Genomic DNA, 26,394 nt, shown 5'->3' with positions numbered 1-26,394 from the left:
AACACAATGATCTTTAGAAGAATTTGCAGTCTGACCTCCCTAGCTGGAGAACAGTTATCCCAGAAGACTCGTTTGAGTATTGACTTATCAGGGTAAGCATACTTGCTTGTATAAGCAAGTAGTCAATCACATATACAGCTCCTTGAATCTAATTTATATACCATTTTCTTCTTTATTTCCTATCTAAATGGTAAGAATTTAAAAAGTTATCAGTTGTTATAGTAAAATCATATTTCAAATTACCATGGATTTGCTTTAGAATGTAGGAAAAAGACTTTCAGTGTTGACCATGATAGACTGAAATTCAAAAGAATGAAGGCAAAAATGCACCATAATTGCTCCTGAAACAGAGACTATTGATTTCTTCCCCATCATCTTATCAAACAGACAGTGACAGGAGAAAAATACAAGTTCAAAGGGACCAGCTACTCAGGTATTGGGCAGGAGCTTTGAGTGAAATTTCAGCCTCATTAAAAACATTTAAAGGAAGCAGCTTGTCTTCATGTAGGAATCATTATTCTCAGTTTGAGTTCATCCTCTGGAGTTTTTCACCTCTTCAGAAGGGTGCATTCTGTGCAATTTCTAAGAAGTGCTTCTTTAATGGGAAGGATTTATGTTAAGTTGGTTCAGGAGAGGTAGACAATTGTGGAGCCTTTTTAATGGACTACAAAAGACTGTCGAGTAATTAAATAGATTTCTTTTCCCTTAGACCGTTCCATGGTTTTTAAAAACACTCCGCTGAGCATGTAAAATCAATTTCCATTACTGGCCTTGACCTTTGCAGTTTTATAAACATGTTTTTTCCCTGGGTTTGGAATGTGGTTCAAAGGCAATAGTAGAAGACTGGAGAATAAGACAGGTCATTGTAATAAAAGTTATTGCTTTTACAATGAAAATCTTTTCACCCAGGCAGTCATTCAACTGTGTATATTATGAATATAATTATATAAATATCTATTGTATATGTATGTGTGTATTTATATTAGAGGCAGGATTTTTATTTTATTGGTCTATAATTAAAAATATATATATCTTTGTTTTCACTGCTAAAGGTATTTTTCCCTTTCCCATTCCAAGAAAGTAGCCAAACCATTGTGTTCCTTTGCCCCAGGGGCTTAGGGTTGCTGAATGGAAAGCAGATGTTGCCAGAGAACAGCTTCATTCTTTTTTTGTTTTCTTTTGTTTTCTTTTGAAAAACTAGATCCATTGTGGGCACCCATTCTCTTCTCTGGAAAAGAAGAAAGATAAGAGCTTTGGCGGGGGGGGGGGGGGGGGGGGGTTTGGGGATGGAAATAGGATTGGATATAGGCAAGCAATTCCTTGAGTCCAGCAGGAGGAAGGGGGTTTAGGCAGTTTCCCAAAAAGGTAGCATAGGTCCTGCTTGTTAACTCCCAGTTGGGTTGATTGCTTTAGGATGCTAGGGAGGAGGGACTCTAGGAGCTGTGGCCTCAGGAATTGAGATGACAGAGACCCTCCTTCAAGTTGTGAATAAAGCTTTCCTCAGGGACAGATCATGTGACCCAAACAATAAGCATATCAGTGGGGACCAGTGGAGACCATAGCCTTACTTTCAGTATTTTGGAGTGCAGAAGACATCCCCATTCCCAACCTTTGTATCACCTGGAAATGTGAATGGAGGAGGTCAGTCCAGAAATGACTGAAATGGAATTTCCTGCCAGCTGATTGGTGCTCGAAGCAGCTCGATTGCATTTAAACAAAATAAAGAAATGTGATATCTTACACCCCGAGTTATGGCAAATTTTTCACTGCCCTTTATTTTCCCTCCACTTCATCTGTAAGATAGCAATTATTAAACTCACTTTGCAGAGTTGTTCTGGCATTAAATTAGATGACATGTACAAACTGACCATATCAAATCATCTATGTTCAATAAATTATCACCAGGAAATATTTATATGTGTACATACTGTTGCAAGAATGGAATCAGGTGCTACGTTTTCAAAGAAGCACAAGATGTACTTCTGGTTCCCAGGGATTTTGTTATAATTAGAGGTGCAGATTAAGTATATAGGACAATCAAGAAGTCCTAGGTTTATATCTCTAAGCAAACATGGGGAGAGGCATAGGGAAATTGAATGGAAGAATTTGGAAGCAGGAATCATGACATAGAACAGAAACCTACAGGAAGCTTTGAAGAAAAGATGGCAACCTTAGCTGTGAGGGGAATTGGAGTCTGATGCTATCATTGGAAAATTTCACCAAGATACAAATACTTATTCATACAGTATTTGGAAATCAGGTTTGGATTTAGTGGCTAGTGGTTACTATATTGGACAATTACAGGCCTATAGTTTCTCTTTCAATTTTTTCCTGAGTGAATTGGTTTGGATTCATTAGAGAAAGAGCTTTGAACTTTTTCCTGGAAGGTTCAGTTTTGATTGCTACCATTCTGAGAGCCAGGCAGAGATAGAGGACTAGGGGCAGGGATGAATTTTCATTCCCGGTATGCCAACATCTACCTGTTCTTAATTTTTTTTAAGATTTCTTTCTTTAGGGGCGCCTGGGTGGCTCAGTTGGTTAAGCGACTGCCTTCGGCTCAGGTCATGATCCTGGAGTCCCGGGATCGAGTCCCACATCGGGCTCCCTGCTCGGCAGGGAGTCTGCTTCTCCCTCTGACCCTCCTCCCTCTCATGCTCTCTGTCTCTCATTCTCTCTCTCGCAAATAAATAAAATCTTAAAAAAAAAAAAAAAAGATTTCTTTCTTTATTTATTTGACAGAGAGATAGAGAGAGAGCACAAGCAAGAAGAGAGGCAGGCAGAGGGAGGGGGAGAAGCAGATCTCCCGCTGAGCAGGGAGCCTGACGCGGGGCTCGATCCCAGGACCCTGGGATCATGACCTGAGCCGAAAGCAGATGCTTAACTGACTGAGCCACCCAGGCACCCCCTGTTCTTAATTTTCTATTTAGTATTGCAACCCCCCAACTCTCCCAGGATTCTCTGGCTTAGTTTTGCTAGAAAATAAACCTCTAGGCTTTGTGTTTGTTTTGGAGGTAAATAAGGGATTAAAAAAAAAAAAAGATTTGTTTGTTTATTTGAGAGGGAGAACACATGCGCACAGGTTGGGGGAGGGGCAAAAGAAGAGAGAGAGAGAATCTCAAGTAGACCCCAAGCTGAGCACCGAGCCCGATGCAGGGCTCGATCTCACAACCCTGAGATCACGACCTGAGCTAAAACCAAGAGTCAGACATTTAACCAACTGTGCCACCCAGGAACCCCCGAATAGGGGATTTGAGGCTCTGCATCTTATTTTTTGTTCTACCTCCAGTCCTACTTCCAGAGCTGTCCAGTGCCATCAGTTCCCAAAACTTGTTTGTAATCAATGCTTGGCAGCTTTTTTTTTTTTTAAGTTGTATTTATTTAAGTAATCTCTATACCACATGTGGGGCTCGAACTCACAACCCCAAGATCAAGAGTCACATGCTCTTCCAACTGAGCCAGCCAGGTGCCCCAATGCTTCACCACTTTTCTTCCACCATCTTGGGACCCAGTACTCTCAGATCTGGTACATAAGTTACCTTTCATTAATTGTCCCTACTTGCAAATTTTGATGTCCTGCCTTTCCTCATTCTTTGTCCTTATGATTTGATGTCTTGAGAAAAAGATTATATACCATGTTTTAGTGGGGTCTCAGAAAAGTATAAACAAATTGTATGTTCAGTCATGATGTCTACTCCACAACTGGTGTATTTCATATGTGGGTTATCTTTGTCCATTCGGGCTGCTATAACAAAAGTACTATAGACTGGCTTAAACAACTAACATTTATTTCTCATGGTTCTGGAGGTTGGGAAGTCCAAGATCAAGGTGCTGGCAGATTTGGTGTTCAAAATGCCCACCTCCTGGGGCACCTGGGTGGCTCAGTCGGTTAAGCGGCTGCCTTCGGCTCGGGTCATGATCCCAGGGTCCTGGGATCGAGCCCCGCATCAGGCTCCCTGCTCGGCGGGAAGCCTGCTTCTTCCTCTCCCACTCCCCCTACTTGTGTTCCCTCTCTCGCTGTCTCTCTCTGTCAAATAAATAAATAAAATCTTAAAAAAAAAAAAAAATGCCCACCTCCTAATATCATCACTTGGAGGGTTAGGATGTCAACATATGAATTTAGGGAAAAGGATTACCTAGAATTCATACCTCCAGAAATAATTTCAAATTTGGAAATATTTTTGCTTCCCCCCTTTTTTTTCTTAAATCAACTCCATCAGCTGACTTCTACAAGCATTTTAAGCTGCCACTGATTGAGACTGAATCAGGATAACTGAAGAGGTCTCCTATAACAGGGGAGACTTTGTACAGGTTCAAATATTAGGTAGATTTTTATCTCTAAGAAAAAATTTGGGAAAAACTATACCATCTATTCAGAAAAATGCAGTTGGCTTTTTGAATTATTGAATAGGCCTCCTAGAACAGGAAAGACTTTGTAAAGACTCAAATACAAGGCAATTCCTTTTATTTCTTTGGAATAATATTTGGAGAAAGCATCATTTATATTCAAGTTCATATGGTGTTTAGGCAAATCTATATAAAATATGAAGCATGGGTATAACCTCATTAGCAGTATTGTGTTTTCTTTCCTTGTCTCACACTGGGGGGGGTGGGTCAACAATGATGGTTAGATTTTTGTGGGGGTACAGATTCAGATTACCATGATTTTCAGAAAATAAAGTACTATTTATTGTTTATCCATGTTTATGGAATTGGGCCTAAGCCCAACATATATTTAAAAGAACATATGACAAGGGAGATCAGCAGAGTCATGGGTAGAGTTACTCATTTAACTATATAAAGTCATACATTTTGAACTTTACTTCAGTTTGGACCTTTTATGGAGTTCGATGATTTATTTCTGCTCCTCATTTTCTAACTGTAAGCTGACTTTCCTTGAAAAATAAAGATGGTCACTCATCTCCCATCCACCACAGGTGAGGCCAGTCAAGGTCCATGCTTAGAACTTTCAAAGTGCTCCAGTCTTCTTCAAGATTGTGACCTTGGGGCATTAGCAACCAGAGCTGGCTGGTTTTGCTACCATGTCCTTTGGGTGCTAAAATGAACTTCTCAGTGGACTGGTCTTCTGCTCTTGTTAAATCTACAATTTGATTTCTGTGTAAATCTTAGTGGTTGACAAATCACACTTGTGTTTGTTTTTCTGTTCCGTGTTTAAAACTATTACCTCACCAGCACTGTTCTTCCTTTTTCATAAACTCTTACTCTGCCTTTGTACCTCACAGTTAAGAATTAAATTCTATCATGTTTGGTTGCTGCTTGCTTCAGACGGTCCTTACTCCTCCTTTGCCCCCAGTTCCCTCCCCATCTAACTAAATTGTTAATAGTTATTATTTCAGAAGACAAGAGTCGTGCTTGATATATCTTTGTAACCTCCACAGTGTCACATGTAATCTGAGTGCCACTCAGATTAGGCTCTTTTACCATGAGACAGACTGTAACATGTGCTACTGTTTGTCTTGTACATCCTCTGTTCCAAGTGCCATGAAGGCACTTTACATATTATTTCTCATCCTGCATAGATCTTGCAAGGGAACTGATGTTCTTATCTAATTTCTCAGTGGAATCTGACCCTCAGAGAAAGTAAGTAACTTGCCTACAGTTTGTAAGCATCAAAGTCTGGATTTGAACCCAGATTGAACCCAGGATTTGAATCCATATTCTTTCTACTGCTGTATATCAACTCACCTCATTCTCAGATTTCACATAGAATCCAAATAAGCATATGATAGCAGCATTACTTAGCTTTCATCTAGATTTGTAATTCGGACTGCTAACCTAGATGAAATTCAAGTCCTAGCTGATGACTTCCAATGTTAGCTCTGCTCTTTGGAGAATTAGGTGACCAACTTTCTGAGCAAAAGTACTTGTCTCTTTAGGGCCACAGGAGCCTTATGAGAGAGCCCAGGAGTGTCAAGATATTATCAGTGAGCAGCCTGGTTTTGAAACCCAGGACTTCCTGAGTCCGACAATGGCAGGGCTGAGTAGTGATGTAGAGCCTTTAACTTGTCCCTTCATTTCCTTCTCTGCATTTCATCACTCCCACAGTTTTAAAACAACACTTCCTCTATGATACAATAATGGGCAAGGACTCTGAGTTTTCAAGTGACAAGTGAGTGCCAGGAATATTTTATTTGTCTTGGAAAGATATAAATTCCTAGGTCTATACAGATTCCAGTGGCTTTCGGAGAGACAGAGCATGCTGGTCTCCTTAAGAAAGGCCACCAATGGGAGTGATTTCTGGTGATGCAATGCTGATATTTTAGTATCATTCTGGAGAAGGGAAGAGGTGGGGTTTCTCTGGAGCCAGATGAACTCACAATTAGTTCTCACCCAGGCTGCTTAAGCAATTATGATGAAACCAAATCACATTACGTTATTTCTCCTACTCCTGATAAAAGCCTTAACCCTGTTCCTTCTGCCCCATAGGGCACTTGGCTGGCCATTATTCTTAACGCTATAGACACTATTCTTTGCTTCTGTTTCCAGGCTACAACCGTCACAGTGTAAAATAAGAAGCGTGGGGGAAATAATGTACACCTCTCGATCTCACTACTTCAGAGGCACCTAGCAACCCTGTCTCCAGGCAGGCAGCATGAGTCTCCCTGGTAGTTTACTGCCCACTCACAGCAGAGGCGGCGCGCTCTCTGCAAATAGCCTACGTCTTTGCCGGTGCCAGCTTGGTGGTGGGGGGCGGGGGTGTCATTTGGTATCCTCAGGGACGTTTGGTTCTTGTTCTGGGAAGACTAGGGCAAAGCAATGACAATTTCCCCAAAGCTGTTTATGGAATCAGAAATTAGGTCAAGCAGTTCTGTACTTGGGGTTGCATAGTTTAAAATCAAAAGAGATCATTTTCAATCTTTGTTTTTTTTGGTCTTTGACACATTTCTGTCATGAATTTTCCAAAATGTTCATCACACTCTTTCTAAAGGATGAAAGGAATGTTTCCCAGGTGTACCTATGCAATGAGCAATCCTCCTGACCCATTTGTCCATCTGTCGACCCACCCAAAAATACTACCACATCAGCCATGCCCATAGTTTTTACCAAATCCATTTCCTGCCTCCAAAATGTCGATGGGGCTGAAGAGAGCCCTGCACTGGTTTACCAACCAGCCACATGGACTTTCCAACTTAAGGCTCATGGACCACAGGGCCTTAGCTATGGATGTGGTGCTTCTAATCAGCTTTCTGTACCTCAGGGAACTGTTAAACGTTCTTTGTTTCTTTACTACTTGTGTTTCCTCTGCATTTTAACCCCCCCCCCCCCCCCCCCCGAGTAAAAGACTTGAAGAATAAAGTCGTATCTCTTGTGGAGGGAAACCAATCTTTTCCTGTGGTGACTGATTAAAGATTGGAAGGACTCAGGCTCCTGTGCATACAGGGCTTGATCTAGGAAACTGAGTGCTGCTGGATAGAGGGCTGATCCCATCATATCAGGAAGGGAACAGGTTGAACCTCCACGTTGTTCCCTCACTCACTCACCAAACAGTTACTGAATTCTTACCATGTGCCAGGCCCTCTACTAGGAGCAAGGGAGACAAATACAAATAAAAAAATCTTATTGACAAGCTCATAGTCTGGGGGATATTTTACTGAAAACAGCTGATAGGAACAATGTCAGATTCATTGTAATACAAGTACTTTTAAAGGACTCTTTAGGGAGGTGGGAGGGGAGAGGGAGTGAGATTTATATAATTTAATTTTTAATAATAGCTGTGTTCACAACATTCCTGAAAATTTAACACTTGATTCTTATAAGCTGATGTGAACCTGCTCCAGCACACTTTGGGATGAAGGTGAAATTGGGAAGTGCAGATATGTCTTATGGCAACACTTTGGACATAGGTTTGGACTCTCTCCGTGAGGCAGGATAATGTGGAATATTAGCTAGTGTTTTTGTTTTTCTTGTTTTATGTATTTTTATTTTCTCCCACCAGAGAAGGTGATTAACTTTTGTTTTTTCTCGTTTCAGAGGCTTTTTAACATTTTTTGTTTTGTTTCTGTTTGTTTTTTTGTTTTGTTTTGAAGATTTTATTTATTTATTTATTTGAGAGAGAGAGAGAGAGCATGAGCAGGGGTGAGGGGAAAGGGGAAGGCTTAATCCCAGCACCCTGAGATCATGACCTGAGCTGAAGGCAGACACTTAAACAACAGAGCCACCCAGGTGCCCCCGTTTCAGAGGCTTTTATATTGCTGGGTGAAAACTTTTTCTCTAAAGAGCTAGACTTAACATTACCTACTTTCATAGGACCATCTGGATACAGTCAAGTTGAAGGTCAGTAATGAGCATTGTAGACTAAGACCAGAGGGCCCATTCTTAAATGTAGTGTGTGAGATCCTTGTAAATTTCAAAAGCTTCTTGGTGGAAAGAATGAGCCTGATAAAAAAGCTGAAATTGACTTTCTCACCAACTAAGTAGAAGAGAGCCTAGCATAATTTGACTATTTTAGAGAAGTTAACCACATGATGTTTCTTACGCTCTAGTGTTGTGAAATAAAACTGATGCCCATTTCGGCTGTAGGTCATACATGCTTTTTTAACCAAAAATATGACCTGATTGTATTTAAATTTTAGAAGGATAATTATTACCTACATAGAGGAGGAATTGGAAGCAATTTTTCTCACTGAAAAATGAGACTAGTTAGTTGTGAATACCTACCATGATAAGGAGAATAATCAGGGTGGTCTGTGGGAATAAAGAGGAGAGGACAGGCTCCACAATAATTCAGAGGATAAATCACACAGTGTGGAATACAAGTTATATGATTTAAAATGTGAGATGTTATGGCTTAGAGGCAAATGCAACCCAGTGCCTATGTGTTGGTTACCCCTGCCTTCTGCATGCCTGGCACAGTGCCTCGTACTTAGCAGGTGCTTAATAAATACATGTTGAATGAATGAAAGAGTGAATAAATCCAGTGCACAAACAAATATGTATGTTTTTGCTACATTAAAAATGAGCCTGGTCAAGAGAATGTCGAGACAAACCATAGACTAAAGGAAAATCTTTACAAAAGGTATATCTGAAAAAAGACTGTTACCTGAACTATACAAAGAACTTCTAAAACTCAGCAATAAGAACATGAACAACCTGATTTAAAAAGAGCTGAACGACATCTTGCCAAAGAAGATACACAGTTAGCAAATAAGCATATGAAAAGATGCTCTACTTCATGTGTCATTAGGGAAATGTAAATTAAAATACTAATGAGCTACAACTATACACATATTACAATGGCCAAAATCCAGAACACTGACAACAAACAAATGTTGGTGAGGGTATGGAGCAATAGGAACTGTCTCACTCATTGCTGGTGGGAATGCAAAATGGTACAGCCACTTTGGAAGGCACTTTTGTGGTTTCTTATAAAACCAATCATACCCTTACCATATGATTCAGCAATAACACTTCATAGTATTTACCCAAAGGAGTTGAAAATTTATGTCTATACAAAAACCTGCACATGAGTGTTTATAGCAGCTTCTTCATAATTGCCCAAACTTGGAAGCAACCAAGATGTCTTTTCATAGGTGAATGGATAAAGAAACCGTGGTCCATCCAGCCAATGGAATATTATTCAGCAGTAAAGTAGAACGAGTTACCAAGCTATGAAGAGACAGGGAAGAACCTTAAATGCATACTAGTAAGTGAAAGAAGCCAATCTGAGAAGGCTACATACTCTGTAATTCCTACTATATGATGTTTTGGAAAAGGCAAAACTATCGAGACAAAAAAGATCAGTGGTTGCCGGGGAGTAAGGGAAAGGGGGATGAAGAGGCAGAACACAGAGGATTTTTAGGTGATTGAAACTACTCTCTATGATACTGAAATGGTAGATACATGTTATTATACATTTGTCAAAATCCATAGAATATACGACACCCAGTTAAGCATCTGACTTGTGATCTCAGCCCAGGTCTTGATCTAGGAGTCCTGAGTTTCAAGGCCCGAGTTGGGCCCTGTGCTGGGTGGGGAGCCTACTTAAAAAATATTTATAAATATACGACACCAGGAGTGAACCCTGATGTATACTATGGACTTTAGGTGATAATGATGTGTCAATTTAGGTTCACCAGTTGTAACAAATGGGCCAGTCCGGTAGGGGATGTTGAGTGGGGGACGCTGTGTGTTTATGTGAGAGGGTAATGTATGTGAGAGGGAAATCTGAGTACCATCCACTCACTTCTGCTGTGAACCTAAAACTGCTCTAAAAAATAAAGTCTATTTAGAAGGGAAAGAAAAATCCGCATTCCTACATTGCCTGGATATTCTGACCAGTAGACTACACTTGCATAAAGATCAATGAGCCCATCAATGAAGACAAATAACAGTGTGGCAGGAGGAAATTCAGGTAAACAGGATTCTTATGAGGTATGTGTTGCAGAATAGCATATGAGAATTTGAATCAACTTAACCCAGTTTTCTGTTCCACAGATGTCCGGTAATTTTGAACTTTATCAGAACTCTCCAGTAGTTACGGGGGGTGTCAGCTCTGGGTTTCCAAACCACCACCTTTTTACCAGGCAGTTGTAGCAAAAGCACATTTCAGACCACGTTATTCTAAGCAAACAAATATTTGCTGGCAAGCAGACACAAAACAATCATACAGCCTGTGTATGCTTGGAATATTATCAGTCTCAACCCTTGACCCAATGACCAGTCTCTTCATGAAAGGCTGTCTCCAAGATGAAGACAGGCATGTTCTGCTGGAGGGAGGGTCAGGGCTTTTGGTCAGATCAGATGATAGGATCATCCACTGATGGGAGAGGTACAGCACCATATGCACCTCTGGTATGAACTGTCCCCCTGATACGAACTGCTGACCTGGATAGATACTTGTATATACACTGTTCCTGCAAAGATGGAGATGCCCAACTCCTAACGATCACATAACTTAAACTCCACTAATTTTGCCAACTAGAAATTCTTTCTAACACACTCAATAATAAAACTTTGAAGTTGATTTTTATTTAAAGATTTTATGTATTTATTTGTGAGAGAGAGCACAAACAGGGGGAGAGCAAGAGGGAGAAGCAGATCCCCACTGAATGGGGAGCCCAACATGGGGCTTGGTCCCAGAACCCTGACATCATGAAATCATGACCTGAGCCAAAGGCAGACCTTTAACCAACTGAGCCACCCAGGCACCCCTGAAGTTGATTTTGACAAAAATACTTTTGAATGTGACCTGGCCAGTTCTTAGGATGTTAATTCTATTTGTCCACGTCATATGCTAATTGATCTCTAGGGTGTAGGTAGATTAGAGTTAAATTGCTCACACAGAGTTCCTAATGTTTATATACTACAGTATTGTAAAGTAAATTACAACAGACAATAAAACCAAAAGAAATATCAGGAAAAAGATTTTTTAAAAGCTCCAACATCAAAGTGAAACTGTACTTCTGCTTTGCTCTGTACTGGTAACTACGAGATCTAACTGTATGTGTCCTCAATTATTGTGCTGGAGAGAGTGAGTGTATATGGCTTTATAACATATAAACAAAAACAGTTTAAAGCAATTTACTGCCTTAGTTGATGTAGCATCATGGCTCCTTTATGAGATTCCCCATTAACAAAGGTCTTTATGTAAGGCTTTATTTGATGGATATTTTTTTCTTTTCTTTCTTCTTCTTCTTTTTTTTTCTCATAACAAGAAGGGCCTCAAGTACTATGGCTGAGCAGAAAAATATCCCAGAGAGAGGTTGTCATAGGAACTGTGCCAGAAGAGCAGCTACTCAATAGAAGGTACCATCCAAAGAAGAGAGGAAGGAACTGATCTTGAAGCATCTCTTAAAGATCCGTTTTAAGGAACAAATTTTTCATGACTCTCCTCATGGAAATTGCCCTCAGTGACAGCAGGGGTAGGTGAGATACTAGGAGGCTATGGGGCTGATGATATATATACCTCATAGGACTTTTGTAGAAGATATAAAATAGATAAAATATATTAAATACCTACCCTATAAAATTCCTGAAATATATTAATAATAAATAATAATAATCTTTACTATTTTATGTAACTCTCACTAGAGCCGTCTGAGGAAGACACAGTCATTATTCAAATTTTCCAGATGAAAAAATGAAGCACAGAGAAGTTGAATTGTTCAAGGTCACATGGTAAGTGGTAGAGCTGGAACTCAAATGCAAGTTTGTCTGACTCTAGGGCTCTTGCCCTTAACTTCTCTGTTGGGGCTAAACTAGTAGGCAGTAAATAACTGGTAATAATTATAAAAATGCTTCTTTGGTGGTGAAATAGTAGTGGGAGTTTAAATTGCTATAAGATACACATGGCAGAATGTTATAGCATTTCTGTTTTGTTTTTCCCTTGAGCTTATTTTTCTTAAACCACACAGAAATGTGGTCCCACAGGAAGACAATCACTTTGTCCCATTCTCCCCTCCTTATCCCCAGTGCAGAGCTTCAGGTTGGCCCCACCAATTGATGTCCTTCTAGAGAACTCTAAAAAAACTGAGAACCTTCTCTCTTTCTCTCTCTTTCTCCCTCCCTCTCTTCTTTCTCCCTCTCCCCCTCCCTCTCTCTGCCTCTCTTCTTTCTGCCCTGCCCCCCATTCCTGAAGGAGGAATTCATAGCTAGAACTTCCTTACTATACATTCCCCAAAGTTTTGAGACCCTATGTTATGGGCTAAATTTTGTCCCCTCCAAAGTTCATATGTTGAAGTCTGTTAAAGAGAAAATTATTCATTCATTATTCATTCAAATCATTCATTTGTTAAGAAACACTAAGGCAGAATTGATTCAGGGGACTATCACTATAGGTATAGGGGCCAGGACAATGCCAGGGAGGGGGCTATAGTAGGGGAGAGAGATTGGGCTCAACTTCAAATACAAAGAAAAATGGAAATTTATAGCCACAAAGCAGGGTTGGGGATCAGTGGACAGAAAATTGCTAAGAGGAAATATAGGTAAGGGAGGATTCTGTCTCAACAAACCTGACAGGATTCTTACTGAAGTTAGGCAAGGGTGATTAGATATCATCTGGGGGAAGGTGGATCACGAGGAACCCGATCAGATATTGAGGGTGATCAGATATCGAAGATGGGAGTTTCTTGTTAAACTGACTTAGCAGGATTCTTGCTAGAAATAGTCTACAAGGAAGTCTACATGGGAGCCCAAGTTCAGGCCTAGTGAAAAAGAGAGCTCAGAAGAGCCTGACCAAAGTTTGGTCAAGGTAAGAATCTTTGTCAAATCCTAACGCCCGCAGTACCTAAGAATGTGATGATAATTGGAGATAGAACCCTTGAAGAGATGATTAAGGTAAAATGAGGTCATTTGTGGTGTCCTTCTAAGAAGAGGAGGTTAAAAGACAGACACACACACGGAGGGAGGACCAGGCGAAGACACCAGAGGAAATCAACCATCTATAAGCCAAGGAGAAAAGCCTTTAGAAGAAACCAACCCCACCAACTCCTTGATCTTAGACTTCCAGCCTCCAGAACTAGGAGGAAATAACTTGCTGTTGTTTAAGCCATCCCTCAGTGGTACTTTGTTATGGCCGCCCTAGCAAACTAAGACACCCTACAGTGGTCTGAGCACCTTGAACTTTATTCAAACCTGTGTCACCTATTCCTCTTGACATCTCTACTCTTGGCCTTCTGTGTCTGTGTCTGTTTCGTTGTAGTTAAGCACTGGGTGTGGAATGCGAACCTCTGTGTAAAATGGCACAGGTTTCCTCTGGAAAGGGCTCTGTGAAGACTAAATCCAGGAAAACTAACCAAGGTACATGGTGCTTTCTCTTGTGTTCTTACACCTGCCTCCCACTTACCCAGAGTGGATCTTCCTTGGAGTAAACACTTTGTTCATCTCTAGATGCAAGTTCTTACAGGACTGCCCTGCCATTAACTTTTTATATGTCTCTTTACCACCTCCACCCCACCCCCAGTTAATTTCTGAATTCACAGACACTGAAATTGTGCCTATGAATCATTCATTTCTGTACTCCCTACAGTTCCTGGTTCAAAGAAGGCACTAATTTATGTTTGGATTTTTTGAATGGAGATTATGTATGTATATATCTTATATATATATGTATATATATATAATATATATAATATTTCTTCTTTCTTTATCTCTGATGAGGGGATTTTTGTAATAGAGACTCAAATGAAATTTAAAGCACATTAAACATGTGATGCTGTAATAGTCAATGTCATAAGAAAAAGGGTTTATTTTTATTTTATTTTTTAAGATTTTATTTAATTAATTTATTTTAAAGATTTTATTTATTTATTTGAGAGAGGATGAGACAGAGGGGGAGAGGGAGAAACAGGCTCCCCGCTGAGCAAGGAGCCTGATGTGGGGCTCAATCCCAGGGCTTTGGGATCATGACCTGAGCCGAAGGCAGATGCTTAACTGCCTGAGCCACCCACGTGCTCCTTAAGATTTTATTTTTAAGTAATCTCTACACCCAATGTGGGGCTCGAACCCACAACCCTGAGATTAAGAGTCACATGATCCACTGAATGAGCCAGCCAGGCGCCCCAGGGTCTACTTTTATTTTAAATGCTCCCAATCAGAAGATTCTGAAAATTCCCAAGCCTCTTCTTACAAGGGAGACTGCAGGTATGATGGAGATTGAGTTGTCTAGGAAAAATGGTCATCATGACTTGAAGGAATCTTACTGCCTACTTTACTCTCAAGATGTAGCCAGCACTCCATGGAGGGGGTTAGGCATCACTGGGGAAGTGGGGAGAGAAAGGAGATTGCAGAGGAAAGGGATTCCCAGGCTCCCACTCAAGAAAGACTCTGTAAAGACTGTCAGGCAGCTCACTGGAAAATTAATATTTCACCTGCGAACATCCTTTGGCCTTCTTGTGTATCTGGACTAGTAACTAGTAGGATTCTCTTTGGTAATGAACTGTGCCTCCTTCTCAGACTTTTGGCAGAAGAAAGGGAGGATATATTTGATTATGAACTGCATGCAGCTGATCATGTTGAACCATGGAAACAGTGCACCTGCTCTTCAGTCCTGACCAATGGGAAATGCTTGCTATATTGGGGGTGTGTGTGTCTAGTTAGAAACAAGATACAGTCTTCCATAATACACCCTTCACCTGGCTCTTCCAGAGACATGATCCAAGGAAGGTCAACTTTTCCTTAAGGTGTTAGCAAAAAGCTGGGTCATGAGCATCCATTATTTTTGGACAACAGTAGGTGATGGACAAGGAAGACACGTAACTAACATCATGTGTTTTTGCACTACGTGGATCACAGTCCTTCAGGAGTTTACTGTTGATAAGACAGTTGCCAATATGCTACAGATTTGTGTCGGGAACACCAAAGAAACAGAAATCAATCATTTGTGAAGAAGCAGAACAATCCTCTATTAGACTTTGTATATTATCAAAAAAGAGCACAAGGGAAGGTCAAATCTACCCTCCAAGTTCCTAATTATAATTCAGAGAGCCAGGAGGGAAAGGGAGTGGAGAAAAAGTTTAAAAAAAAAAAAAAAAATTAAAAAGACTGCTTGGAGTTTGGGAACACTGAATAGAGACTGAAGATATTTCTGTCTTTGATGTCAAACATCAACATAGTCACTTTTTTCCCCCTAAAGGCATTTAATTTTGTGGGATTGAATCCTTCTTTCTGATGCCTAGAAAAATATAAATGCCATCAACTGTTTGATCTCATCTGGGTAGTTTGAAGGCTCTTTGTTTGTGGGTAGGGAATTTAACACCGCAAAAAGCACTAAAACCCTACAATATGCCAGCTTCGAATGATTCACAGCAAACAGTCACAATGCAGGTCAGATGGTGCATTTCTGATGTAAAAAAGAAAAAAAAGGATTACTTAAAAGTGTCTATCCAGAAAACACAAGACATTTGTATTATTCATCATCCACTGAAAGCTAAGTAGCATTGGAATATGGTTATTTTAAGTTACAGTTTGAAAAACCCAACCCAGTGATTTCTGAAAACAAACCAAAAAAATGTGCTAATTTAAATGGTTTTGAAAATTGGCACAAAGGAGAAAAAAGGGCCTTTCATGTGATGTATAAGGAAAATCTGTTGAAGAAAATTAGCTCCTGCAGGACTAGGATTGATAATGTGACATTTACTCACTTTGATCTAAATTTAACATCTACCCACGTTTTCACCATTCCAGTGCCCTTCTGGTTACTATAGTGATCATACCTTGCAACTCAACATTTTATTCCTAGGTAACAGACAACAATTGTGGATACCAGGGAGGGCATAGGTAAAAATCTGCCTTATTAAATGCTATCTGGGGACGCCTGGGTGGCTCAGTCAGTTAACCCTCTGCCTTCGGAGTCCTACATTGGGCTCCCTACTCAGCGGGGAGGCTGTTTCTCCCTCTCCCACTCCCCCTGCTTGTGCTCTTTCTCTCTCTCTGACAAATAAATAAATAAAATCTTAAAAAAAAAAATACGATCTGGAGTTTCCTAAGTGAAAAGCATCTCTCTCTTCCCTGCTCCCTCCCCCTCTTTTCAGCATGTTTTAGCTTGCTACACCTAATGAGAAGATTGAGATACTCCCAAACGTAAGTTGTAAAAGCAGACTCAAGAAGCATGTTTAGGCACCAATTGTGAGTGTAAGGACCTTAACTTGATGGAATAGCATGGCTGGGGAAACAAAAAATAAGGGTTCTAAAATAAGTACTTTTTGGGGCACCTGGGTGGCTCAGTGGGTTCAGCATCCAACTCTCGATTTTGGCTCAGGTTATGGTCTCAGGGTGGTGGGGTGGCGGGGAGTCTGCTTCTCCCTCTCCCTCTGCCCTTCCCTTGCCTCGCAAGTGCACTCTCTCTGTCTCTCAAATAAATAAATAAAAATCTTTAAAGTAAGTACTTTTCAGCTGGAGCTGACCTAGAAAGTCACTCCTGATGTTTAATGAAGCTGTGGACAAAAAAATACCCTCAATAGTTGGAGCATCTGTTGTCTAGTAATGTACCGTATTCAATGTTTATTCTTCTTCTAATATAGACAGATCCATGATGTAGGGAGATTTTTTTTTTTCCACAAAAGCAACTTGCATTCGAAACTTCCAGATAAATGCAGAAGAATCCCCTGACCACTGAAAAGACAAATAGTAATTACTTCATTATATTGTGCTCCATACTTTTTTTTTAAGATTTTATTTATTTATTTATTTTTTTAAAGATTTATTTATTTATTTGAGAGAGAGAGAATGAGAGAGAGAGAGCACATGAGAGGGGGGAGGGTCAGAGGGAGGAGCAGACTCCCTGCAGAGCAAGGAGCCCGATGCGGGACTCGATCCAGGGACTCCAGGATCATGACCTGAGCCGAAGGCAGTCGCTTAACCAACTGAGCCACCCAGGCGCCCAAGATTTTATTTATTTTTTGACAGAGAGAGAGACAGCGAGAGAGGGAACACAAGCAGGGGGAGTGGGAGAGGGAGAAGCAGGCTCCCCGCGGAGCAGGGAGCCCGATGTGGGGCTCGATCCCAGGACCCTGGGACCATGACCTGAGCTGAAGGCAGACGCTTAATGACTGAGCCACCCAGGTGCCCTGTGCTCCATACTTTTAAAACATCTTGTCAAAAGGTCTATTTCAGCTCTCCACTCTTTTTAGAGTGTCCAAAAAGATTCACACCTGAGTAGCACCGAGATATTCCAACATTCACATTTCTAGGTATTGGCCCTGTGATGTAGTCTTAATGTGTTAGAGACAGCAACAAGTCAATTGAAATGCAGGGTTCTGAAACAAGGACTCACACTTTTTGTTTTTTTAAGTAATCTCTACCCCCAACATGGGGCTTGAACTCATGACTCCAAGATCAAGAGTTGCATGCTCTATAGACTGAGCCAGCCAGGTGCCCTAAGAACCCACATTTTTATTTATTTGTTCGTTTGTTTTTGTTTTTGTTTTAAAGATTTTATTTATTTATTTGAGAGAGAGAGAGAGAGCATGAGCAGGGTGAGGGGCAAAGGGAGAAGCAGACTTCTCGCTGAGCAGGGACTCCGGGATCATGACCTGAGCCGAAGGCAGATGCTTAACCGACTGAGGCACCCAGGTGCCCCAACCCCCACTTTTAAATCTAGCGTTTCCATTGCCACGCAGTAAGCAAAGGCAAACTTAAACAAAAAATTTAGTAAAACAGGCCAAAAAAATACTGGAAAAGTGGAGAGTGATAAAAAGAGAAGGGGAATATTAAGAAATATAAATTCAAGTATGTACAGAAACCTAATAGTAATACTGATGGTAACAGTTACGCATCTCTCCTTATGTGCCAGCCCTAAGACAGGTACCTTAACTTTCATCCTTGTGTTTCATCCTCATGACTGCTATAGGAGACTGTCATTATTAACATCTCCATTTTGCAGATGAGGAAGTAAAGCCGAGATCATTAAAGTAACTTGCTCAAGGGTTTCCAGTTACTCTGGCAAGTGGTAGGACTTGTACATATTTTAAAAAGTAACAACAAAAAAAGCCCAGGCAGTCCAGAGAGACATTATGGGTAGTCAATCTCACCAGTGTCAAAATATAACATAGGGGATCCTTGGAGCTTGAACTGTAGCCCAAACCAATGAATTCATAGTCAAGAGTCCAGAACAGGTACCCAAAGCTCCCCTTGAAAGGAGGGGACCAGAAACTGGGATGTAGATTTGACTTTCATAAAGCCTTTTTGTTTTTCTATATATGGAAATCTTCATGTGCCCTTTAATAAAAATATTTACACTTAGGTATATAGCCACATCCTCCAATTGGGAAGTGGAGTAGGTAGAAATTCCTTAGAATACCTGATATGCCAGAACATGATAGTTGTAGACCTTATGTTTTTTTCTCCCACGAAGTAGTCTATGGACCAAAATGGGTGGTAGGTTTATTTCTGTTCTTGGGAACTCACAGTGGGTGTCGAACACTGATAATCATATTTCATTACAGCCTGGTGTAATTTTAGTAGTTAATTCTGCGAGCATGTATTATTGATTATTGTTCCATAGGAATCTATCACGGATGAAATGTAAGATAGAGTGGTCTCTTGTAAAGTGACTTCCATAAAATTTAATGGGTTCTTACCAAACTTTTAAATGACGGGTAGAAAAGAACAGTAACTGCAATGCACCACTAGGGGGCGCGCTGGTACTTTTAAATTCAATAACTTGGCAGGGACCGTGAGTATAAAGACAAGCTGCAGATTTCAGTTACAAGCCACTTGCTCTTCTACAGTCATTAAGTATCAAATCCCCAAGATTTTTTTTTAATTTTATTTATTTATTTATTTATTAGAGAGTGAGCAGGAGAGAAACAGCATGAGAGGGGAGAGGGTCAGAGGGAGAAGCAGGCTCCCCGCTGAGCCGGGAGCCCGATGTGGGACTCGATCCCAGGACCCTGGGATCATGACCTGAGCCGAAGGCAGTCGCTTAACCAACTGAGCCACCCAGGCGCCCAAATCCCCAAGATTTTTAAAGTAACTTTTGTGGGATTTGAAAACAGTGATGAGGTTTTTAAGGCACACTGTTTTTTATTTTCATAGAAATAAATGAGATTCCTAACCCCCTAAAAACGTATTTTCCTGGGTTAATATTTTATTAGATATATACTTTGTACCATTGCCTGTTATCAAGACAGCTTGGAGAAAATGAAAAGAAAAAATTGTTTCTCTTTTCTTATCAGCAATACAAATTACAAATTGTTGAAACTGGGGTTCATTTTAGTAGATGGAGGAAAGGTTAATTGGAGAGAATTATGACAAATTAATATTCACATAGTCTTCTCCATACCTGTTACCCTCACACAAGTAACGAGGTGACTCATTACGTATTAAAGACTGGCTTTTATTGACAAGACCGTCTGTCATTGTTAGGTCCTAATAGTGCCTCTTTAATAACCATTGAAATCTGAACATGGGATTGCAAAAAGAATATGAATGCTGTACCCTAAGGTTATGGATTAAAAATAAAGAAAAACAGGCAAACGACAAAATTCTCATAGCATATGTGGCTTGAGGTGACCCTGGAAGTTTATGTGGTGTTTCTCTGTCAGAGGAAAATTTATAAATATTTTCACTGGAAATGTTCTTTTAGTTCAGGGATTGGCAAACTTTTTCTGTAAAGAGCCAGATAGCAAATACTTCTGGCTTTGTAGGCTTATGGTCCCTGTCTACTTGGAGCTACTCACTTTTGCTTCTGTAGCGTGAAAGCAGCCATAGACAGGTAAATGAATGGGGCTAGTTGTGTTCCAATAAAATGCTATTTACAAAAAACAGGTGCCAGGCTAGATTTGGCCCCAGGATCATAATTTGCTGAACCTTGCTTTAGTCTAGTTGTGGATCCCTTAACAGACAAGGGGTGAAGGAGTAGAAGAAATTGCTTTGGAGACCTGGACATGGGGGTGGGGGGGAAAAAGGACCTCTAACTGAAGAGTATAAGGATATAAAAAGCTTCACTCAGGTCCCAAGAGATGCTCAACAGAGTCCTTAGCAAGAAGCCAAAATAAGAGCTGTCTTAGGAAGAAGTGTATTTTAGAAAATTGGTTGAAACATGTGCATAGGCCTACGTCTAAAATAAGTAAAGCCCTGAGGGTGCAGTAAATAAAAAATATCTGAGAGATGGGGAGTTTGCCCTGAGCATCAGTAGCCCTGGCATGGTGAGCCACCAAGAAGTAAGGAAAATCTGGAACCCTGCAGGAAACTACAGAGTTTTGCAGCAAGACAATTGTGGGTGATAAATTAGCCCCAGGAATGGACTTTCAGAATATAAGGAAGCACTTATGGACAACTCAAGGACATTTTCTAAAGGACTGCTGGAACTTCAGATATGTTGAAAATAGTTTCCATGGTTCATAGAAAGAGCAGATACATTTCCTTAGAGTAACAGATGCATTATACTTTGATTCGGGAGATGAGCTAAGAGTTTCACGAAATCAATTAATTAATTGCTGGGGAAAAAAGCTCAGGAGACATATTCTGACATGGTTTCCAAGTCTGGCGTCAGAAAAATGTCAAGGAGATTTCTTAAAAAAAAAAAAACAACACAGTTTCTCAGGTCTGAAATGAGACCTGAGCCTGTGGCCCAGGCATTTTGACATGGCTGCCCAGGTGGGTCCCGAGAATGGCCAGGCTAGCAAAACATTTCCAAGCTTCAATCACAATACTTGTAACATGGAGCCTATGTTTGCCCCTATGGGAAGGGTTGAAAATCTGATATGGCTGTCAGGTTTGGAGTATAGATGCCTCTGGCTCATTTACATCCTCTCTCTCCCCTTTCATCATGGGGATAAGTGGTAGGACTTGTACATATTTTAAAAAGTAACAACAAAAAAAGCTGTGACATACTGAGATACCACTTGATGATGGTGCTTCCCCACACAATGGAAACTTGGAGTAAAATTAAAAAATAAGTAACAAGTTATATGGAAGCAAATAGCTAATTCAGCTAAAACATCACTTTATAAAACTAGAAACCTTGGCATCATCTTTTCTTTTGTTCCTTAGGCCCCTAATCTGTGCCCAAGGTCCCCCTCCCTTCTGCTCCAATCACCAGTACACAGGATTTTACTCTAAGTGAGGGCATTTTTAAGAAGATATGTAAGTTTAGTTTTGTTCCATAGAAGCATTTCTTCTTGAATTTCCTGAGAACTCAGGGTTCAGGTCATGCCATTTCTACTCTTAAACACCAACTGGGGAGGGAGAAGACAAAGAAGGGAGATGTCGAGGTTTCAAACGTCCCATCAAGTCCTAGCTTGTGCTGACTTTCTTTGCAACTTGGTTTAAAGCAGTTCCAAACTCATTGTTGGTAACTTGGCCTCAGATTCCAAATTCCTGTTACAGTGGAGCTTTGTTCTTACATGCAGGTGTAGGAGGTTTTTCTTGTCAGAAGTTCAGGCCTCAGGGAATTAGGCCACACCTGCTGCTCCTTTATTTTCTCCTCTGGTTTATCTGAACGAAGAAGAACATTCCTCCCTCTGAATCTGGAGTGTGGACAATCACGGGGCAGCCTACCAATTGTTGCTTGGCGGTAGACATGATACCAAGGAGGGAGTTGGCAACTCCCTTCCTCGGGCCAGCAGCATGCTTCTTATTTGTAAACAATTATTCATCTACTCTTTGGGAAAAGGAATTGTTCCTCCTTCCTGAACACAGGAAACTGAAACGAACTCATCAAAGAAGAAAATAAGTGTGCAGTGCATGTTGTTAAATCTCTCTCCACAGTAGGAAAGTAATTGGGGGACATAAGAGAAGTGGAGTTTGGTAATCATTTCCTTATTTTGTTGAAAGAAGAAAGCCAGGAAAAATAAAATTCTGGTTAAAGAAAGAGTTGCTTTTGTTTACAGGTTCGTGGTGACCTCTCCAGTGGCAAGTCGGAAAGGCAAATTTACATTTCAGGAGTTGGTGGGCTCGGCATTTGAATCAAGTTTCTTTGTAAGTAAAACCTGAGGGTTTAGTTGTGGTCTAATTTAGAGTTGGACATTAGCCAAATTAGGAGTGAGGCATTCATCAGCAGGTTTACTGCTTAATTTTGCTATCGGTTCTTTTTTTTTTAGTGTTCCATGATTCATTGTTTGCGTATAACACCCAGTGCTCCATGCAGCACGTGCCCTCTTTAATACCCATCACCAGGCTAACCCATCCTCCCACCCCCCTCCCTCTAGAACCCTCAGTTTGTTTTTCAGAGTCCATAGTCTCTCGTGGTTCATCTCCCCCTCCGATTTCCCCCCCTTCACTTCAAGCAGAGTAAAGGAGGCAGCTGTAGTCTTTTGGGAATCAAGATAGGACAATGGGACAGCATTTGAACATTAGAGGGTTGTTTTGTTTTAGGACAATAGCTCTAGAACGTGAATATACTTGTAAGGTCCAAAAGTAAATCTACCCTAAAACTAAGCTCATCTCTCAGAATCTCAAGAGAAATAAATATTCTCTTGAATATTCAAGAGAGTGTTCAATTAGTTCAAATTATTCAGAAGTAAAATTGTTAAGTAAAGCTGAAGTATTCATGTGGGAAAAAAAGGAGACAAAGATGAGTGGCCTGCCATTTTTTTTTTTTTTTAGGTTAGCAATCTTGAATGCAAAAGGAGTCTCAGTTAAGATAAACTATTAATGCTTTTTATTTTTCTAAAATAACATTTGAAGGGATTACTTTGGGGTCAGAATAATGATATTACTTTTGGTGCTTGAAATGATTGCTTTGTGCATTTCCAGGCACTTTTGGTATTTGTGATGGAGAAAATTAGCTCAGGCCAGGAGAAAGGCTTTCAACATTGTGATATTTACAGTGTTTTTTACAAATGGGCTGTGACATACTGAGATATCACTTGATGATGGTGCTCGCCCACACAATGGAAACTTGGAGCAAAATTAAAAAATAAGTAACAAGTTATATGGAAGCAAATAGGTAATTCAGCTAAAACATCACTTTATAAAACTAGAAACCTTGGCATCATCTTTTCTTTTGTTCCTTAGGCCCCTAATCTGTGCCCAAGGTCCCCCTCCCTTCTGCTGCATTTTCTTGGCCGCTGCTTTGCAAAATTCTTCAATATCTTTCCCTCTAAACTACCAGAGCAGCTTTCTAAATGTGTTCCTGCATTTCCCTCTATTTTTTGGTAATCTGTCCTCCTGAAACATAGACCCAATTATGTCATCCTTCTGCTAAAAACCTTTGTTTGACACTACTCTGATGATCCTGGTGAAGGCAAATGTCCTTGGGTTCTCTTTGCTTTAGAGTAAAACCTTCACAGTCCAGTCCCAGAGAGAGGAGTGTCAGGGCTAGGCAGATTGTCAGACCCCAACCAGGTAACTTGTAGTTCTTCCAGAAGCTGCAGGTCTAGCAGAAAACTGATTGCTGATGAGGGCACTGAGACAGAAGCCCAGTTGCATGCAGTGGGTACATGGCGAGGGTGGGGGAAGGCTGCAGGCCCAATGGACATTGAGTGCCAAAGCACTCTGGACAATGGATAGTAACAGCTGGGCTAAATTTAGAGCCCATTCTCCAATAGATGTGGGACAGTCCACTTCTTGGCCTATTTGGGAACTCCCGAGAAGGCTGAACTGACCAGTTTTGGATCTTGGTAATGCCAGGAAAGCAAGACTAAGAAGGGCTTCCTCCATTTTCTATAATCATGGTTCCCAACCTGAGCTCATCATATGAATTTCTCAAGAAGATTCCAGGGGTCCATTACAAATGGTCTGAATCACATTATCCAGATTATCCAGGTGTGGCCCCCAGAAATATGTACTTTAAACAAGCTGTCCAGATAATTCTTTTTTTTAAGATTTATTTATTTGTTTGTTTATTTATTTATAGCACAGGGGGAGGGGCAGAGGGAGAGAGAGAGAGACTTTCAAGCAGACTCTGTGCTGAGCTTGGAGCCTGACTAGGGGCTCCATTCACAACCCTGAGATTGTGACCTGAGCCGAAAATGAAATCAAGAGTCGGATGCTTAACTGACTGAGCCACCCAGGTGCCCCCAGGTAATTCTTATATAGCCAGTTGAACACAGGTGTGAGGAACCAGTGAATTCAAGGGGGAAAAAAAATCAACATTCCTCACCATGACATTCAAGACTTTCAACCACAAAATTCCCATCATTCTGTAGCCAATCACCTTTGTGGTTTTTTTTTCTTTTTCTCTTTCCCCACCAGAACTTGATGATCCTACTCACTTCTGTACATTTACTCATATTTTTATCTTTGCTGTAATGCTGTTTCTCATCTTCTCCAGTTGGAAAAATGCTATATTTACATTGAGATCCAACTGACTGATCTTTTGTGAAGTTTCCCCTGATAGTACCAGCAGAATTAATTCTCTCATACTCCCAAAGAACTTTGTATATAGCTTTCATAAGTTTATAGTTACAAAATCAAGATATTGTGAATCACAAAGCAGGACATATGACCCAGCAATCAGAATCATCTCAGATAATCTAAGATATTTGATTACCACAGTTACAGTTGCTTCTGTGGCTTCCCTGATAAAAATGAACTTTTTAAGGTCAGAGAGAGTGCTGAATTCCCCAGTGTAACCCACTAATGCTTCTGAGCACCTGGTTCCAATGTGTGGGTTTTTTACCCACAGCACCAAACAATTCCCTGACATCAGCCAGGTGTTCTACAATTGAACTCAATTCTGATACTATCTACTGGGAGATAGCATCAGATGCCACAGGTTAAGGTCTCCACCCCAGGGGCGCCTGGGTGGCTCAGAGAGTTAAGCATCTCACTCCTGATTTCAGCTTAGGTCATGATCTCAGGGTTCTGAGATTGAGCCCTGAGTCAGGCTCTGCACAGGGAGCCCGCTTAAGATTCTCTCTCTGCCCCTTCCCTCCTTACAAAAAAAGGTCTCCATTCCACAAGACTGCCCTCAGCTTCAGATATCAATCTGTGCTTGTTACCTTTGTTGTTACCCATGCTTCTGTGATCAAGCAACTACCGACTGGAGGTTTCCAAGATTCCCTCCTTGGAATCCCTCAGATACCAGTCACAAATCCAGGTAGTTATCTGTACTTCTGACCAATTGGCTATAAACCAGAGGTTCCCACAGTCCGGTCCTTGGTCTTGATTAATTTGCTAGAGTGGCTCACAGAACTCAGGAAATCTGTTTACTTGCTAGATTACCAATTTATGACAAAGGATATTAAAGGATAAGAACGAATAGCCAGATGAAGAGATAACATAGGTCAAGGTATGTGGGAAAGGGCATGGAGCCTCCAAGCCCTCTCCATGCATACCATTCTTCTTCAAATCTCCACATGTGCAGCAACCTGGAAGCTCTCCAAACCCCATCCTTTTGGGTTTTTATCGAGACTTAATTACATAGACAATTGATTAAATCAGTGGCCACTGATTATTGAACTCACTCTTTAGTCCCTCTCCCCTTCCAGGAGGTCAGGGTAGTGGGACTAAAAGTTCTAACCCTCAAATCACATGGCTGGTTTTTCTGGCAATCAGCCCCATCTTTAGGTTATCTAGGGGCTTTCTAAAAGTTACTCACCAACATAACACAAGATGCCTTTATTGCTCTCATCACTTAGGAAATCACAAAAGTTTTAGGAGTTCTGTGTCAGAAACTGGCACAAAGACCAAATATATATTTCTTATTATAAATCACAATATCACACCTACATAACCCTTAATATAGTACAAGGCACATAGAAGGTGCCTAATAAATGTTGAGTCATGGAGTATTTATGTGAACATGGTGCTATCACTGTGAGGGCTAAGATAATTTTAGCACCACTCAGAAATTAGGAGCTCCAGACTCCTCTCAGAAAGTGAATGGGGGGAATTTTTTGTCTTTCTCTTTCTTTGTTATATTTGTTATATTATATGTTATATATATATATATTAAGACCAGGCATAAAGCATGCTGGGATACCAGCAATATCACACCAGGAGCAATATCACACCAGGGAATCCATGATCCGTGGGAAGAGAGACTGGAAT

General features: G+C 40.6%; 1 long non-coding RNA gene across 1 annotated transcript in view; it reads left to right on the top strand.

Annotated features, from left to right (window-relative positions):
* The window catches only part of LOC144379359 (uncharacterized), a 106,517-nt gene that overhangs the window by 30,261 nt on the left and 49,862 nt on the right, over positions 1-26,394 (top strand). The window contains exons 2-4 of the long non-coding RNA XR_013442202.1: positions 11,673-11,879; positions 12,049-12,135; positions 22,290-22,377. This is a non-coding gene — a long non-coding RNA (uncharacterized LOC144379359). The remainder of the gene's footprint in view (positions 1-11,672; positions 11,880-12,048; positions 12,136-22,289; positions 22,378-26,394) is intronic.

This window comes from Halichoerus grypus, chromosome 1 (genome assembly GCF_964656455.1).
Source record: "Halichoerus grypus chromosome 1, mHalGry1.hap1.1, whole genome shotgun sequence".
NCBI classification, from domain to species: domain Eukaryota; kingdom Metazoa; phylum Chordata; class Mammalia; order Carnivora; family Phocidae; genus Halichoerus; species Halichoerus grypus.
The sequence above is the reverse complement of the archived record's forward strand: the minus strand, read 5'-3'. Positions and strand labels throughout refer to the sequence as shown.